The sequence below is a fragment of the Ornithorhynchus anatinus genome, chromosome 16 (genome assembly GCF_004115215.2).
Source record: "Ornithorhynchus anatinus isolate Pmale09 chromosome 16, mOrnAna1.pri.v4, whole genome shotgun sequence".
Lineage (NCBI taxonomy): Eukaryota > Metazoa > Chordata > Mammalia > Monotremata > Ornithorhynchidae > Ornithorhynchus > Ornithorhynchus anatinus.
Window position 1 is genome coordinate 25,506,717 of NC_041743.1, and position 19,042 is coordinate 25,525,758.

Genomic DNA, 19,042 nt, shown 5'->3' on the forward strand with positions numbered 1-19,042 from the left:
GACGCGTGGAGGGGACAGAGCAAGCTCCCAACCCAACTCCCTGTTCCAAAAAGACACTTAATACAATGTCCTCAGATCGAGGGCATAGGTGTTAAACTGAAAAGGGGAGAAGGGAGAGAAAAGAAGCAGAAAATGAGAGGCTAAGACTAGACAGGGGATATGGGGAAATGTATGGACTCTCCCATCAGAAATAATAGAATTTTGGTTCTGAGACTTCCTAATGAAAAGAATAACACCCCCCTCCCAGCCCCACAACACTTATGTCCGTATCTCTAATTTATTTATACTAATGTCTGTCTTCTCCTCAACACTGTAAACTCATTGTGGGCAAGACTGTGTCTATTTATTGTTATATTGGGCTCTCCCAAACTTTTTGTTCAGCGCTTTGCACACAGTAAGCGCTCAATAAACGTGACTGACTGACTGACGGGACAGAGAAAACGTGCAGAGGAGTCAATTTTAGTGCTAGACGTTGGCACATGGTCACTTGTGCTCTCTCGTCCCCGCCAGCACGAATGCTCACTTTCCATTTTGAGTATGGGCTGAACTAAGGGGCAGAGCAATGGGGATTTGGGGACATTATGGCGGGGAGGGGGAGCTTCGAAAACAGAGCCAAAGAAGAGGAGGGAAGGGGAGATGAGAAACAGCGTGGCTGAGTAGACAGAGCACGGGCCTGGCAGTCAGAAAGGCCTGGGTTCTAATCCTGGCTCCTCCACTTGTCTGTTACGTGGCCTTGGGCACTCAAGAGAATTTCTCTGTGCCTCAGTTACCTCATCTGTAAAATGCGACTTAAGACTGTAAGTCCCATGTGGGACATGAACTGGGTCCGACCTGATCAGCTTGGATCTATCCCACTACTTAGCACATAGTAAGCGCTTAGGAAGTATTTTAAAAAGGAGAGAAAGAGGGAAAGAAGAGAGAAAGAGGGACGGAGAGAGCGGAAGAGGGAGGAAGAAGAGGGAGGAAGAGGAGGAGAAAAGCTTCTTCTCTTCCCGTGCTGCTGATTTAAAACCCTGGCCGGACGTCAGAAACTTGGAGGAAAAGGAGTAGAGGATAGCAAAGGGGTGTGTGCCCATCTTCATTTCCATGCAGCATTGCTGGTGGACTGTGGAAATTGTCTCTGTTGCTTTTATTTGCTGGTTCCAGTGTCCCCGGTGATGGGTGCAGGCTGTTTACCGAGGTGATAACAAAGGGAAATTCTTTCCCACGCCTTTGCCCCGTGGTTTAGCCATTCGCAGTTGTGCCTGTGCAGACAGCAGACACCGAGAAAGCCAGATTTACCTGTGTCCACAAGTTCCTTTATGACTGAGCGAGTTGCCACGTTGTCCTCCTAGTATCCTTTGCCTCTAGAATCTAGCAAGGGCTGACCAATGATTTTATACTCCACGAATTGCCGGATGGCCGCCGACCCGAAGTCAAAGAACATGTCTTTATTGGTCAGATAACATCCCGTTCTTTACAAACCAGTACCATCCATTCCACCTACAAAACACCTTGTTCACTTTAATGTGCAATTTCTAAAGTCAACAAAAGCCAGATTCTACCTGTTACTGCCCAAGTTTGATCTCTTCTGGTGTTCTTTTACATTTGAACTTCTGGAAATGGGCACATCAGGTCTAATTAATTGCTAAATAGAAGCATATTCATCCAAGTCTCTCCAGAACCCATGCATTCTATCTTTTGAATTTGAAGCATGACAGAATAATACCGCGCTCCATCATCGGATTGAATTCTTGCATCCATGGGGGGGACAGAGACAGCTATAATAACCTTTTGCGGAAGGATCAGATCTGAGTGTGTCATATTTGGAATCTCAGGCTTGGGGTCCAAGAGCCAAGAAAGTCCACGGACACGATATTATCACCTGAACGTTAATACCATTATTGGGAATTCATGTTGTGCATGGCGTAGCAGAGAACCTAGAAGCCAGGTAAAGGAAATGTAGTCTCTGTAATTTGAAATGAATATTATCCTTAACCATCTAGACTCTACAGGCTTCACTTAATCAATATTTCTAATACCGAATTAGCCTTTTTATAGATTAGATAACTGAGTCCTCAGAATGATTGATCAATTTGCCTAGAGTATGCTGTGATTTCAAAATAGAAAATTAGGATAATAATTGTGATATTTGCTGCGCGTTTACTCTGTGCCGGGCAATGCACTAAGCACCGGGGTGGATGCAAGCAAATGGGGTTGGACACAGTCCTGGCCCCACATGGGGCTCCCAAACTCAATCCCCATTTTAGAGATGAGGTAACTGGGGCACAGAGAGGTAATAATGTTGGTATTTGTTAAGCGCTTGCTATGTGCAGAGCACTGTTCTAAGCGCTTGGGGCAGACACAAGGGAATCAGGTCGTCCCACGTGGGGCTCACAGTCTTAATCCCCATTTTACAGATGAGGTAACTGAGGCACAGAGAAGTTAAGTGACTTGCCCAAAGTCACACAGCTGACAAGTGATAGAGCCAGGATTAGAACCCGTGAGCTTCCGATTCCCCGGCCCATGCTCTATCCAGTATACCCTGCTGCTTCTCTGATGACCCACAGCATCGCCCACCACCCCAATTATTATCCCCATCACACAACACTGTTCTATCGCCACAGAATGACTACCGGGTCAAACGAAGAAGTACTTTATTCTATTCATTAGAACTCATGTGGAGTAAACAGAAGAGTATGTTTGTGGCGTGGATTTCTTAGCATAGGGAATAATATTTGTTTAAAAGACTGCTGTTATTATGGTATTCGTTAAGCACTTACAAAGTGCGGAGCACTGTTCTAAGCACTGGGGTAGATACAAGTTAATCAGGTCAGGCACGGTCCCTATCCCACAAAGGGCTCATAGTCTACGTAGGAGGGAGACTAGGCTAATTCAACCCCCATTTTACAGATGAGGAAATTGAGCCCCAGAGAAGTTAAATGACTTATAATAATAATAAGAATGTCGGTATTTGTTAAGCACTTACTATGTGCAGAGCACTGTTCTCAGCGCTGGGGTAGATACAGGGTAATCAGGTTGTCCCACGTGAGGCTCACAGTTAATCCCCATTTTCCAGATGAGGTCACTGAGGCCCAGAGAAGTGAAGTGACTTGCCCACAGTCACCCAGCTGACAAGTGGCAGACCTGGGATTCGAACCCATGATCTCTGACTCCCAAGCCGGGGCTCTTTCCACTGAGCCACGCTGCTTCTAAGGTCACTTATCTAAGGTCATGCAACAGACAACTGGCCAAGTCAGGATTAGAATCCAGGCTCGTGCTCTTTCCACTAGACCACGGTACTCCTCATCTAAGGAGAATCATGCGGGAGTGCTAAAATGATGTCACATCTTCCCCAGCTCCATTTACAAAAAATTTTGAAAAAATCGGTGTGATGTGATTCCCATCAGCATCACTAAGCAGGTGGTTTGCTTAATTTACAGAATCAATTCTCCTCTGAAGCTGGTCACTCAGGCTATATAATGACCCATGGAGAATTGCTCTTCGGACTAGAAATAGACCTCAGGTGAGTTTCACCGCCGGCCACATCTGGACTCAGTTAACGTTCACAAGGCTAAACGGGCCTTTTAAAGATCAATTTATAACTCTTCATCTTAATGTGTGGAAAGTTGGACCCGGGCCAAGTGAGGCCTTAATAAAGAACCCGAGAGATGTCTTAAATGCCGAGGAAGGGTGATACATTTGCAGGTCCAAATAAGACCCACACAGGCTTTCCTTTATCCCATCATATATGCCTGAAAATGTATTTCAACGGGCAAAAAGAGGGATTCCTTTGTTTCTTGTTCCAAACCTGGTATCCGAGACACATCCAGATTCCTCCGACGCCTTAATGGTTTTTCCAAGGTATCTGTGATGATGGCTTCCAGTCTCTTCACAGGACCAGAGGGGAGAGAGTCACAATGGAGGCTCCTAGGAACCTAGGAACCTTCAAAATTGAGAAACAGAATAACCCTTTAAAATTCACAACAATACAGCGAGTTCCTGTCGGGTAATTTTGGAAAAGAGCAGTAGGCATTAGTTACACAAAGATAAGACAGGGCTAGTTAATGGTACGTAACAGAGCTCTTCTGTAGAATGGGCCATGATTCCTTGAGAGTTCGCTAAGATGTGAGCGTATAATATCCCGATGAGGTACTCTGACGAAATATCCCTCAGCCCCATCGATTTCGAAGAGTCTAAACCTGGGCTCGCCATGATTTCACGCCGAGAGAGGTCAGAAAAATCTCCCCACTGGGGGCTGGCGGAAAAAACCCTCCTCCCAAATGTCCGGGAGCCGTGGGGCCGAGGTGCTCTGACGGCAAATAAGTTTTCGAATAATGATCCTGGAAGCCGATGTCTGGCCGGGGGCAAGCGAGCGCACGTTGGCTCGTTCAGCGGAGGGGCTGAAAAGCTCACATTCAGGATGCATTAATCTGAAAACAAGTGTACTTTTGTGTCTGGGGAGGATTATTTTCATTCCCGTCAATTTAGTACATAGATAGACCGCGATTCTAACTCGGACTATCAGGTTGCCTTCCAAACGGAGACCCCCTCACCGGCCCACTCCATTTCATTTAGACTAATCTAAAGCTGAGTGAAACCCGTCCCCTCTCTGATTTCTCCCTATCACCGTGAACACTCTTATTTCCCCTTCCCCTAAATGACCCTCTCTGAGCTTCTGGGGAGAAAATGACCTCCGGGAAATATAAATGGTTATTCATGTCTGTTAACGGGGTATTCACCGAAGACAAAGGTATTTAACTGCTTCGTCACCGCTCTTCGCCACCTGATTTTTATTTCCTGTGGACGTGCGTGGGCTGGGGATAGGGAAGCCTGAGCTCCCTTGCGAGACCTGTCATCTTTTTCTAAAAAATGCCATTTTCCCCTGCTTTAAGTTTGCTAAAGATAAGGCACAGAGAACACCTTATCCCGGAGAAATGAATCTCGCCATCTTCCTCCGCCGTCACCTAAACGTTGGCGGGAGAGTAGAGCGGGTCAGTGACCTGTGAGGGCATCCATAATGCATGGAGGTGGACGAAGTAGTTATCTATATTTTTGTCATTCCTGGCGCCATAGAAGGAGGCATCGAGATTCAGCGAGGGAGGGAACTGGTGAAACTATAGGAGTCTGAATGATAAACCTCAGCCCTCTGCGTTTCTGTAACTGGTAGTCTAACCATGAAAAGAAGCTAAGCTTTGACTCGGGCCACTTCAGTACGCCTCCCTTTCCGATGAAAGCAAAACAAGCTGTAGTTAGCGTTGTCGGCAGATTCACTCTTCTGCCAGTTTTCAGCGGGCGTCTCCACCACCTGAGGAATGCCTGCCTGTCTCCTTCAGGAGGCTTTCTTCCACGGTCATGAAATAGTGCTTTCTGATTTGGAAAAGCCCCTTCAGAGACTTAATTTAGTTAATCCCCATAATACGGCGGGAGGGGAGGTCAGAACTAATATCCCCATTTCACTGCTTGGTTGAAGGAGCTGAGACGCTGAAAGGTTAAGTGACCTGTGTAGGCCCACGGCAGGGCTGGGATTAAATTCAGAGTCTCCTATGGCCACCGGGTCGGATTGCCTCCCACCGCCCCCGACCCTCTTACCGGCCTGGGGTACGGAGGTCGTGGGGGGGAGGGTCAAGGAGGGCTTAGATCCCAGCGGGGCTCACCCCGTGGTCTGGACAGATCTCTGAAAAGGCAACCCTACTACCTTAGTGTCTGAATTCTTCACCCCTTAGATCAGTGGTCCCCAGGAGATGTCTCTTTGCGATACACTGGCTCCTGCCTTGGATCGATACGATCGGTTGACTTCGATTGTCAATGTCTTCCGATTTTTTGCCAGTGAAGAGAAGCATTTCCCAGAGCTCATGGGTGACAGCGAAAATCACACACTCCCTCTCTCTTTGTCTGTCACTCTTTAATCATGTCAGGTTCTGTGGGGGAATGGTCAGTGCTGCTGGTGGTCAGTGGACTGCAAGACATACTGTAACCCAAGCCCCAGGCCTTGACCTTGGGCACGGCAAGCCCATTCCATCACACATGTGAGCTCCAAGCCAGTATGGAGCGGTCCAGTTTATTAATAATAATAATAGTACTAATAGCTATTATTATTATTATGGTGTTTAAGTGCTTACTGTGTGCCAAACACTGGCCTAAGTTCCAGGGTAAATACAAGGTAGTCAGGTTGGACACAGTCTCTGTCCCACACGGGGCTCACGCTCTGAATCCCCAATTTCCAGATGAGGTGACTAAGGCAAGGTGACGTGACTTGCCCGAGGTCCTACAGCAGATAAATGGTGGAACGGGGATTAGAACCCACGACCGTCTGACTCCCAGGCCCATGCTCGATCCACTACACCACGGTGCCTTCACACAGCGCTCAGTAAGTACAAGTGAATGAATGAATGAATGAATGACTGTTGAGGCCAGGGATGGGAGAGAGCTGCAGCCAGAAGCCCTTCAGTAGTCTGTCCCTTCCTTATAATGAGGGGTGGAGTGGGCAAAGCGGTGGCCTGAACCCCATAACCTTCACTCTCGGGGGCGGTGGTCCCTCTTACCCTGGAGTCGGTGCCCTTGGTTTACCCTGTTCAGGGTTGGAATGAGAAAAGAAGCTACTACCAAAATACAGTGATTTCCTAAAACTCAAATGACCAGGGTACACCCGGCCAACTTAACCATTTTACCTTCCCGAGCCAGTCTTCCCGGGAAATCCCACAGGATGACTCCTGAGCTCACGATTATGAAGTTGGATTTATTCCACTGGGAGATGCCCTTTCAGGACCAGGCGCTTGGCCGTGGACGGGGATCTCAAATCACCAAGAAGAAAACCATAGTTCTGTGGTGGAATTCATTTCAGGCTGGTCGGGCCCAGACGGTTCTTGGTAAGAAATGTGTTGACTGATACGAGTAAGAGGACTCCCACCCATCATTAGAATGTAGAAAATCTGTGAGCCAAAGAAGACTATCTGGGAAAATCATCTATGCGGGTCTGGATTTTTCCTTTTGGATGGTCTCTATGAACGTCTTTTTCAAATCCTTCAAAGGCTGGTTCAGAAAAACAGCTATGGCACCCCTGCCCCAGAAGAAAGTTAGATGCAGAAGTGGCAACTTAATTAATCAGATGGAAAACCAGCCTGAGCATGTTGCAGTTGATTGAGAGATCACATGCCTAATGATCCAGGCACCTGAAATAAATGACTTCCTATTGCCCACAAACCTTCAGAAAATCCAAGGCAAGGAAAGAAGCCCAGCAGTTGACATCAACGTTCCTGGCCGGAGAAAGGAAGGTTTGCAGAATGAAGGATAGTCTGATGAAGTCAATACTTTAAAGCATCTCTCCTCTGATGGATTTTTCAAGGTCAGCAGAGCATGTTTTCTTGGTAATAATCAGGAGGGAGGGATTGAGCGGGGAGAAGAAACCCAATCTCCTTCCTCACATTTTACTGATCCTGAAATCTCTCCCCTTGGCCCTCAGTCCCCTTTATTCATGTCTTCCATGGAAAGGATGCTCGCCCTGGATTCAGGGAAATCTCACCCAGGGAAAGGAATCACAGAGCTAACAGAGAATGCCTGGAATGAGAAGCAGTGTGGCGTGGAGGAAAGGGTGTGGGCCTGAGAGCCAGAGGACCTGCATTCTAACCCTAGTTCCACTAATTGCATGCTGTGTGATCTTGGACAATTCATTTCACTTCTCTGTGCCTGTGTTCTCAACAGTAAAAGAGGGATTCGATACCTGTTCTTCCCCCTACTAGATTCCGAGCCCCATGTGATACGGGGACTGCGTCGGGCCCGATTATATAGTTTTTGCCTGGCACAGTGCTTGATAGTGGAAAGCGGCACTGGTGTAGTGGATAGAGCAGGGACTTGAGAGTCAGAAGGTCGCGGATTCTAAACCTGGCTCTGCCACTTGTCTGCTGGGTGACCTTGGGCAAGTCATTTTACTTCTCTGTGTCTCAGTTCCCTCCTCTGTAAAATGGGGATTGAGGCTGTGAGCCCCACATGGGACAGGGACTGTGTCCAGCTGGATTTGCTTGTATTCACCCAGTGCTTAGTACAGTACCTGGCCCCTAGTCAGTGCTAAACAAATGCCATTATTATTATTAACACATAGTGCTTAATGGAGAAGCAGAATGATCTAGTGGATGAAGCATAGGCCTGAGAGTCAGGACAACCTGGGTTCTAATCCTGACTCCACCACTTGTGTGCTGTTCGGCCTTCGGCAAATCACTTAACTTCTCTGCGCCTCAGTTACCTACCCTGTAAAATGGAGATTAAGACTGTGAGCCCCAAGAGGGACAGGAACTGTGTCCAACCTGATGACCTTATATCTACCCCAGTGCTTAGAACAGTGCTTGGCACATAGTAAGTGCTTAATAAAGACCATTATTATTATTGGACTTAATCGGGACCTGGAAATGTGATGAGGATGAAAGCTTTGTTGTAGGCAGGGAATGTGTCTGTTATAGTGTACTGGCCCGAGCGCTCAGTACAGTGCTCTGCACAAAGTAAGCACTCAGTAGGATTGACTGGCTGACTGAAGTTAGGTAGTTGTGAGCCCTAGTGTTGAGCTTAAATCAAACCCCGCCTGGAAACACAAAGCTGCTTGAACCTTGTCAAGTTCTGGAGCCCTCTGAACAAAATTGACATCCAGGTTATCTCTACCTCCCCAATAACAGAGCCTAGTATGCACCTTTAGAACATATTTCGACTGTGAGCCCGTCATTGGGCAGGGACTGTCTCTATCTGTTGCCGAAGTTTACATTCCAAGCGCTTAGTACAGTGCTCTGCACATAGTAAGCGCTCAATAAATACTATTGAATGAATGAATGGGGGAAAGAAGTGACATAGCATTATTACATTCACAATAATCATATTTATTAAGTGCTCACTATGTGTCAAGCGCTGTTCTGAGCCCCCGAGTACATACAAGCTAATCAGGTTTGGCACAATCCCTGTCCCACGTAGAGCTCACAGTCTTCATCTCCATTTTACGAGATGAGGTAACTGAGGCACAGAGAAGATAAGTGATTTGCCCAAGGCCACACGGCAGACAAGTAGCGGAGCGGAGATTGGAACCCAGGTCCTTCTGACTCCCAGGTCTGTACCCTATACACTAGGCCGCCCCGGATCTTAGAGCCCCTGCCCTAAAATTCCCTAAATCATTCCTCTCCCCGCCTTCAAAGCCCTCCTAAAAAGCCACCTCCTCCACGGCGCTTTCCTCAACTAATCTATACAAGTAGAGGAGAGGCAAGGTGATCATATCGTCAGCTGTGTGGCTGTGGGCAAGTCACTTAACTTCTCTGTGCCTCAGTTACCTCATCTGTAAAATGGGGATTAAGACTGTGAGCCTCACGGGGGACCACCTGATTCCCCTTCATCTACCCCAGCGCTTAGTACAGTGCTCTGCACGTAGTAAGCGCTGAAATACCAACGTTATTGTATGTCATCCTCACATATACCAGGATGATTTCAGGTCTTACACATGGCCAACGGCATAGTATAATGATTGCATCTGTGCCATTTTGTGGCTCTGACTCAATTCTATTCGTTTATATTAATGATGTGTACGTATCTATAATTCGATATATATTGCCCGTTCGCTCGTTTTGATGTCTGTCTCCCCCCTTCTAGACCGCGAGTCCGTTGTGGGCAGGGATTGTCTCTGTTTGTTGCTGAATTGTACTTTCCAAGCGCTTAGTGCAGGGTTCTGCGCAGAGTAAGCGCTCAATAAATATGAATGAATGGAGCTACCCAGACCTAGACCATCTCTCCAGAATGACTTCATGTGCATCCAGTGTTTCTCTCCGATCCTTTCTTTGGTCCAGAGCCTAATGTCTGTCTCCCCCTCAAGAGTGTAAGCTCTCCTTGAGCAGGGACTGTGTCTGTTCCTTGTTACAATGTACTCTCCCAAGTGCTCAGAACAGCGCACTGCACACGGGCACTCAATAAATCTGACTGAATGAATGAAAGATCCACTATATGCCCTTTCCGAGTCCCCGTAAACACGAGCGATGCTTCCAAGCTGCAGTGGTTCATGCGAAGGGGGCCTTTGGGCTTCAGATGAAACTATTGAACTTCTAGCCAGCTCTATCCATACCGGATAGAGGACTGACCGATTGCAAAGTGTGTACGTGTGTGTGTGTATACATATATATGTACATACATATTCGTATACAAATTCATACGCAGGGGAAGTTTCATGGATGCATCTGTGCAAGTGTGTAGATGGAGGTGTGCTGAAAGTAGTATGCATATACAAGTATGTCGTGGGCATCTATTTGTGTGTGTTAATTGGGGATATATCTTTACGATTGAATGAGTGTAACTTTGCAGATGTATATTTATGAAGTGGGGATTATATGCTCGTTCTCTCTCTCCCTTAGACTGAGTCCCATGTGGGATAGGGATTGTGTTCCAACTCATTATCCTCCATCTACTCCAGACTTACCACAGTACTTGGTGCACAGTAAATGCTTAACGATTATTATCATTATTATTTGTAATAAAGAAGAGCTGGTACGGGAACCTCCCCCCCCCCCCCCAAAAAAAAAATCAATCATTCAGCTACTGCAAACAGCTGTAGAAAGCTTTGAACTGGTCCCATAGAATTCACAGGACATTCGTCTTTTGATTTTTTTTTTTCCATTGTTAGAGGTGTTTTAGTAAATTGCGTAAAGTAAAATATGTGCTTTCTGCTGTTTTTCCCAGAAGACTTTATAAGGCAGAAATATTTGACTACAAACATATTTTTCTCTGAACCACATTTGCATCCACATGAAATGAAAGCCAAAGCTTACCTTAGCTCAGTAGGAAAGACAGTTAATCACAGCCTCGGGATTAGGGGAAAAAAATGTTTTAAAAAACATTTTATGAAAGTTTTAATTCACCCACAAAATCATGAAATGCTCAGTAATTACAGCATATTGATTCCATTTTTTTCTGGAAATGCTAAATATACACAGAATCAATAAACATAATTAAAATATGAGCTCATCAAAACAGTAATTAAATGTACTTAACAGCTTTTGTGGCTTTTCCCCATATGGTTACAGTGGGAGTGTGAATCTGGCATGCTAGATAAATGTAACAAAATAAAGTGAAAGCCTCGGAAAAGATTACTGTCATATCGAAAGCAAATATAATAAAGCCTAGCTCCACAACAACTCCCGCTAAATCAAAAAGTTGACAAAAGGAGCTATGTTTACAATTATTATGAATTTCAGCGGTTTTCTATTTACAGGGGATTAACACCGTTAGGGTGTATATTCAGCGGGACGGGGCGATCTTCCATAGTAAAAGCAGTTTATGGTAGGCATTCACAAGGGGTATTACCAAGTGGCAGATTTCTGAGTGGAGCGGCGTTGTAGGCCACAAACTGTGTATGCCTCTTCGGGAGAGTTATTGGAAAACGGTCTTTGCCCTCTCTCAAAAGGCTTTGGTGTCTCTATGTAGGGAAAGGGAAATTAATAACCCAAAAAATGAGCTGAGCGTGCCATATATGGTTGCTATTTGTTAAGCGCTTACTATGTGCAGAGCACCGTTCTAAGCGCCGGGGTAGATACAGGGTAATCAGGTTGCCCCACGTGAGGCTCCCAGTTAATCCCCATTTTACAGATGAGGGAACTGAGGCCCAGAGAAGTCAAGTGACTTGCCCACAGTCACACAGCTGACAGGTGGCAGAGCCAGGATTCGAACCCCTGACCTCTGACTCCCAAGCCCTTGCCCTTTCCACTGAGCCCCGCTGCTTCTCTATAGAAGGCCAGTATAGAAAGCACATCTCCTCCAAAAAGCCTTCCCTGACTAAGCCCTCCTCTCCTCTTTTCCCAGTCCCCTCTGGGCAGCTCTTACTTGTTCCTTCCTTCATCCTCCTTCCAACCCCACAGCACATATGTATATATCTGTAATTTATTTATATTAACGTCTGTCTCCCGCTCTGGACCGTGAGCTTGTCGTGGGCATGCGTGTGTCTGTCTGTCGTTATATCGTTCCCTCCCAGAAGCTTAGTACAGTGCTTTGCGCACAGTAAGCACTCAAATATGATTGAATAAATGAATGCCAGTGCTTTGGTACAACAGAACGAGAGGGAAGGCGTGTATTCAGCCTTGCTCTTCTACTCTAAGACCTCAGGTTTCCATAACCCCTATGGTACTTATGAGTACTAGAATATATATACTCTATTACAACCCCCCATCTGTGATGTATTTGTCTACCACACTTCCGGATTGAAAGATCCTTGAAAGCAGCGATTGTGCTTGAAAACATGGGCTGCAGTGTAGCGAAAGAGCAGGGGCCTGGGAATCAGAGTTCCTGGATTCTAATCCTGGCCCAACCATCTGTCTGCTTCATAACCTTGGGCAAATCACTTAAGTTCTCTGTGCCTCAGTTTCCTCATCTGTAAAATGCAGACTAAATTCTACTTCACTTAAGACCGGGAGCCTCATGTAGGTCCGGGACTGTGTCCATCTTGACCATCCCGTCTCCGCCCCAGTTCACTGCTCTGCTTCACAAGCCTGCTTAACAAATTCCATATTTAATTATGGTTCTAAATATTTCCTACTCTCCCAAGTGCTTAGTACAGTGCTCTGCCTAGAATGGGTGGTCCTGAGAGTGGTAACGATGAGCTCTAATGTCATTCGGAGTGTTGGAAAATAGTGAGCAAGAAGGGCCTAACGATTGAGTAGTTGAAAGCAATAGCTATCTTAGGCTTGCCCCAAAGAAGTCTCCCACGTATTTATTCATTTAATAGTATTTACTGAGCGCTTACTATGTGCAGAGCACCGTACTAAGCGCTTGGAATGGACAAATCAGCAACAGACACAGTCCCTGCCCATCGATGGGCTTACAGTCTAATCGGGGGAGACGGACAGACAGAAACAATAGCAATAAATAGAATCGAGGGGATGTACATCTCATTAAAACGATAGCAATAAATAGGATCAAGGCGATGTACACATCTCATTAGCAAAATATATAGGGTAATAAAAAATATATACAAATGAGCGGACGAGCACAGTGCTGAGGGGAAGGGAGAGGGGGAGGAGCAGAGGGAAAAGGGGGGAAAAGAGGGCTGAGCTGGGGGGAGGTGAGGGAAGTGGTAGAGGGGCAGGAGAGGGAGCAGAGGGAAAAGGGGAAGCTCAATCTGGGAAGGCCTCTTGGAGGAGGTGAGCTCTAAGTAGGGCTTTGAAGAGGGGAAGAGAATGAGTTACTCTTCTGTGAGAACAGTTTCCCAGAGACAGAAAGTCTACCTCTGTGAGTCCCGTGTGGGGCAGGGACTATCTTTCACCTGATTATCTTGCATATATCTCAGGCTTCTTACAGTACTCGTCACATAGCAAGCACTTAACGAATACCACACTTCGGTTAGCAAGAATGGCTTAATCGTTTTCTCTAGGGACCCATCTTGGGCATGGAAGAATGATGCCCCGATGCATCTTTCCGATTTGAATCCATATCATCCACTTAAATATTTATCATGGAAGATTAGCTGGCACTTGAAAATAACTGAAGTTCCAGCGTGGGTCTATTCTGAACATTCTATATAAGGGTTCTCGACTCACCCGCGGACAAGTGGTCTAAATTTTAGTGACTTTCGGGAGCCAAAGGTAGGCTACCTGTTAAGGTGAGGATGGCCTTAAAGGCTAAGGAGATTAAAAGGAAAGATAGATTAGAGGACAGTGAAAGGAAAAACTAAACACGGGGTTTTTTTGAATGTGTTGTACTTGAAATGAAGATTGGAGTTATTCAACAAGTTGAGTGTGGCCTAGTGGATAGAGCATGGGCCTGGGAGGCAGAAGAATGTGGGTTCTAATCCCAGCTCTGCCACGTGGCTGTGTGACCTTGGCAAATCACTTCACCTCTCTGTGCCTCTGTTATCGCATCTGTAAAATAGAAATTAATGTTGTGAGCATCATGTGGAACATGGACTAAGTCCAACCTGATGAGCTTGTATCTACCGCAGCACTTAGAACAGCGCTTGACACGGAGTAAGTCCTTAATAAATAGGATTATCATCAACAGCCAACAGAATGCACTGAACAGAACCAGCTATGGAGTGAAGAAAATTCAGTTGAGAGACACATTTCAAATCTGGGAGTAGAAGAAAGACTACGAGAAATGGGTTGATTTCTGAGGAATCAGCCATCCGATGCCCAGTCTAGGCATTATCTGCAGGCTTATTGTGTTGGAAATAATAGTGATGCAAAAGTCCATGCCTCTGATGTCTTTGCTGCCAGTACATTGGGTTGTCTGGTCTACAGGAAAGAAAGTTTTTCCTTTATAAGGAACTGGTTACATTCTGATTTATTTGAAGTGGGTTTTAAAAAACCCTCCACAAGATACCAGATCCAACTTTCGTTTCCCCATCATGACTCAGTGGAAAGAGCCTGGGCTTGGGAGTCAGAGGTCATGGGTTCGAATCCCGGCTCTGCCACTTGTCAGCTGTGTGACTGTGGGCAAGTCACTTAACTTCTTTGTGCCTCAGTTACCTCATCTGTAAAATGGGGATTAGCTGTGAGCCTCACGTGGGACAACCTAATTACCCTGTATCTCCCCCAGTGCTTAGAACAGTGCTCTGCACATAGTAAACGCTTAAAAAACACCAACATTATTATTATTATTAGTTTTTTTTTTCCAATGGGTCAGTGGGATGGTGGAGAGGAAGTTACACTACAGGCAGAAGATTTGATTCTGTCCCTACTTAACCATCTAATAGAAATAATAAAAATGGTACTTAAGCACTTATTAAGTGCTAAGAACTACTTTAAGCATTGGGGTAGATATAAATTAATTAGTCCCTGTCCTCCATGGTGTTCACACTCTTAATCCCCATTTTACAGATGAGGTAGCTGAAGCCCAGAGAAGTTAAAGCACTTGCCCCAGGTGACATAGCAGGCTTGTGATGGAGTCAGGATTAGAACCCATGTCCTTGTGACTCCCAGACCTAAGCTCTATCCACTAAGCCACGCTGCTTCCCTACGAGCTAGACAAAGTGTCACTCTTCCCAAATGGTCCTGGCTCCGAAATACTGTAAAATCTTAACCACTTAAACCCTTAATTTGGTTGGGGGGTGGGGGGGGGGGCGGGCAGGGGAATAGGAAATCTTCTTAGAACAGTGCTTGGCACACAGTAAGCGCTTAACAAATACCAACATTATTACTTGTCACTATTTTTTGAAGTAAGAGCTGAGTGGGGTGATGAGGAGAGGGAGAGTACCTTCTTTATTAAAGGGAATGTATTTATGACACAGCAGATTGGTGTCAGGTTATTTTTAGGGGACTGAGTAAATCTAAAACAACTTTTACTCTCAAACGCCAAACTAAGCATGCCTTTGGCCTGAATGGAAAACAGCTGCTCTTTAGTTTTCTTCTTTAAAATATTCTTTTTAATAATGTTACCTTAGAATAGCTATAAACTTATTGGACACTGCTGGCTTTTGCTTCTCTTTAGGTTGGCTCGCCTTATCGGTACCCGCTCCTTCGAAATGAAAGAAGAGAATTTTGCAAAAGGGATGGAGAGATTTCTAGCAAAATCAAGTGTGCTAGGAAAAGATTCACCGTTTCCCTGATCGGCCCTTGATCTTATGTTTTCCTCTGAATCCTGAGAACTCTAGAAATCTTCAGGACTTCAGCTTCCTCAACATCTTCATTATGTAGTTCGAAACAGCTGTCCGATTTCAAAGCTCATTCTAGGTGGGGGAGATCCTACCCATGAGAAGTGTGGCTGAGAAAACCGATGGTGAGCCTATATTATTTGCATGTAGCAGCAGATCCTTGCCTTGTTAATGTGTTTGTTCCATGCCGGGCCTGTGTCTGTTTTCCATGCTTTCTCCTGCCAATCTCTCGTGAAGCCTTTGCTTGAAGAGGGTTTTCTGATGGTTGCCCCCGTTACAGGCCCTCTCGGGAGTCCTTTAGCTCTGTCTGAGACTCCGCTTCCCTGGATCTTTTAATCACTTGTCTATGTGGCTATGAGGCAAAGTTAACATGTGAGGGGGGGGGTGGTATCATTTCAAGTGTCAATTATGCAGTCAATATTAATGATTCAGGCCCAGAAAACCATTTTTCTCCTTAATAGAATTTTTACCTGAGCTACCTGATCATTTTCAGAACTTTTCATTTCACCTTGTTGACATAGCATGGAGTTTACTTTGTAGAAATCTGGGAGGCTTTGTTCTGGGAGTCATTATTGTCACTCCAGTGGTGTTTTTTGCCTATGCAAGGCCAGTGAGATCAAAACAGCTCTGCCATATTGGGAAAACCCCCGTTCTTTGAGCCCCACGGATGGTGTTTTATCTTTTAGCAAAGCAGACTCCATCTCTCTACCATCCATTCATCATCCACTTATCCATGAGAATTTTTCAGAGGAACTGATTGTTCTGGCCTTATGGTGTATTGGAAGAATATGTAACCATTCTATATTATTCAAAGAGCTAAGAGTGGAGGATATTTTCTTTGGAAATTCTCTTGGATTAATCTCTTGAAATGCAGAGTTTTTCTAATTTACTTCTGGATTTTTATTAACTTGTACTTCAAACACCATAGTTCAGGTATGTGAAAATTCACCTAAAACTCTGGGGTATACCTACTATATCCTGCTTCTTCTGTAATTTATATCCTGTTAGGCATTGCCAGATGAAAATATATATCCATTTCCAATTCTAGCTTGCTTTTTTGCGTGACTTAATTCTTTATCACTATTTAACTTATGAAACACCTACTGGTGAGATCTGGTTTGACCTATTCCATTCCTCCCAACTACTGGGAGTAGATCAATATTTTGCCTAAAGACTCGGGAATAAAAACAAGACAGAGGTTCTCCTTCCCTCTGAGGGTTTCAGAAACAAGTCCATTGAGCAAGTTAAGCTCTATTAGCTCTAGTTTAAAATGATGTGCAAATGCCAAATAACGTTGCTCAAAAATCAAACCACCTTCAGGGAATAGGCATTGGATAATTTATTTGTCAGGATTCTAGTTACCTTCTAAATTTCACAGAAATGAATAATGCATTAGCTCCTTTTCCCCGCTCTTCATATAGACTGGGGAAATACAACTTTCTGCATATGTACAAATTGCCTCTCAAAGCGCTATGAGGTTTTTTTTGTGGAAACACTTGCAGGGTTAAAATAAGGAGAAGTAACACAGAGAAAAAGAGGGCTTGGGTTAATATTCTAGTTTAAAACAGATTATAATAGTAATTCCTTAAATTTGTTTAATTTTATATTGTGAAAAAATGATTTCTCATCATCGATGTCATTTTGTCCTCATAACAAGAGAGGCAGGTATCATTAGTCCCATTTTTCTCATCTGTAAAAATGGGACTAGTGATACCTGTGTTTCTTGTTATGAGGACAAGATACAGATGGGAAAACTGAGGCCTTGAGTGAGGCTATGTGACTTGGACAAGATCCCACAGCAAACCCCTGCCATTCAATCATGCAGTGGTATTTTTTAGAACTGTACTAAGCACCTGGGAGAGTAAAATACGACAGAATTAGCAGACACATTCCCTGCCCATAAAGAACTTCCAGTCTTGAGAGGGAGGCAAACTTTAATACAAATAATTTATACTATATCATTTAAAGATATGTACATAAGCATTGTGGTCTTGGGGGTGGGTTGAATAGCAAATGTCCAAAGGTCATAAATTCAAGTACATAGACAACACAGAAGGGAGAGTGAGAAGAGGAAAAAAAAAGGGCTTAATGGCAAGACCTCTTGGCAAAGCTGGGACTAGAACCCAGGTGTCCTGAGTCCCAGTTCCAAATTTTTCAATCAGTCGTTTTTGAGCACTTACCATGTGAGGAGCACTGTACTAAGCTATTGGGAGAATTACAATGCAACAATATAACAGAGTTGGTAGGTGTGTTCCCTGAACATAATGAGCTTAAAGTCTAGAGGGAGCTTACGCTCTTCCCCCTAACCAGACTGGAAAACTGAGTCAAGATGATCCAGTGTATTATCGCAGCTTCACAAGAATGCATACTTGCTCTGGGGAGGCGTTTCTACCTAGGTAGAGGGTGCGGAGAGCTGCCGACCTTCAGAAGATAGGTTCCTTCTCTCCGGTAGAGAGAAACAATTGTATCTGTTAAGTGCTCACTATGTGTCAAACGCTGTTCTAAGTGCTGGGACAGATACAGGTTAATTAGCTTGGACACAGCCCTTGTCCCGCATGGAGCTCACAGTCCAAGTAGGAGGGAGAACAGGAGGACTGAGACACCGAGAAGTTAAGCGACTTGGCCGAGGTCACACAGCAAGAATTGGCAGAGCTGAGATTAGAACCCAGGTCCTTTGGACACCCAGGCCATGCTGCTGCTTCCAAGCCATGCTGCTTTTCCCATCTAAAAATGCAACCATCGGTGGAATTTATTGAGCAGTTACTGTGTGTACAACACTGTAAAAAGCACTTGGGGAGGTTCAGTACAACAGAATTGATAGGCCTATTCCCTGCCCACGAGGGGCTTATGGTCTAGCAGAGGAGATAGATACAAAATAAATTACAGATATGTTCCTAGGTGCTCTGGGGCTGAAGGTGGTGTGGTTATCACATGTTTGCAGGGTACAGAATCAAGTGCCGAGGTGAAATAGAAGGGATGGAGGGTAGGATAAATAAGGGCTTAGTTAGGGAAAGCTTCTTGGAGAAGATGCGATTTTAGTAAGACTTTGAAGGTAGTAATAATGATAATTATGGTCCTCGTTAAGCACTTACTATGTGCCAAGCTAAGCACCGGGGTAGATACAAGATTAAGGGAAGCAGCGTGGCTCAGTGGAAAGAGCACGGAATTGGGAGTCAGAGGTCATGGGTTCGAATCCCGGCTCTGCCCCTTGCCAGCTGTGTGACTGTGGGCAAGTCACTTAACTTCTCTGGGCTTCACTTACCTCATCTGGAAAATGGGGATGAAGACTGTGAGCCTCACGTGGGACAACCTGATGACCCTGTGTCTACCCCAGCGCTTAGAACAGTGCTCTGCACATAGTAAGCGCTTAACAAATACCAACATTCCCCCGATTAGACTGTGAGCCCGTTGTTGGGCGAGGATTGTCTCTACCTGTCGCCGAATTGTCCATTCCAAGCGCTTAGTACA

The 19,042-nt window shown here is 45.1% G+C and overlaps 1 long non-coding RNA gene across 1 annotated transcript; it reads left to right on the forward strand.

Moving 5' to 3' along the window:
- Nucleotides 1–7,133: 7,133 nt before the first annotated feature.
- Nucleotides 7,134–16,621, forward strand: LOC114817434. Its single transcript, XR_003765291.2, has 2 exons — nt 7,134–7,324; nt 15,412–16,621. It is a non-coding gene; the product is annotated as an uncharacterized LOC114817434 (long non-coding RNA).
- The last annotated feature ends 2,421 nt before the right edge of the window (nt 16,622–19,042 follow it).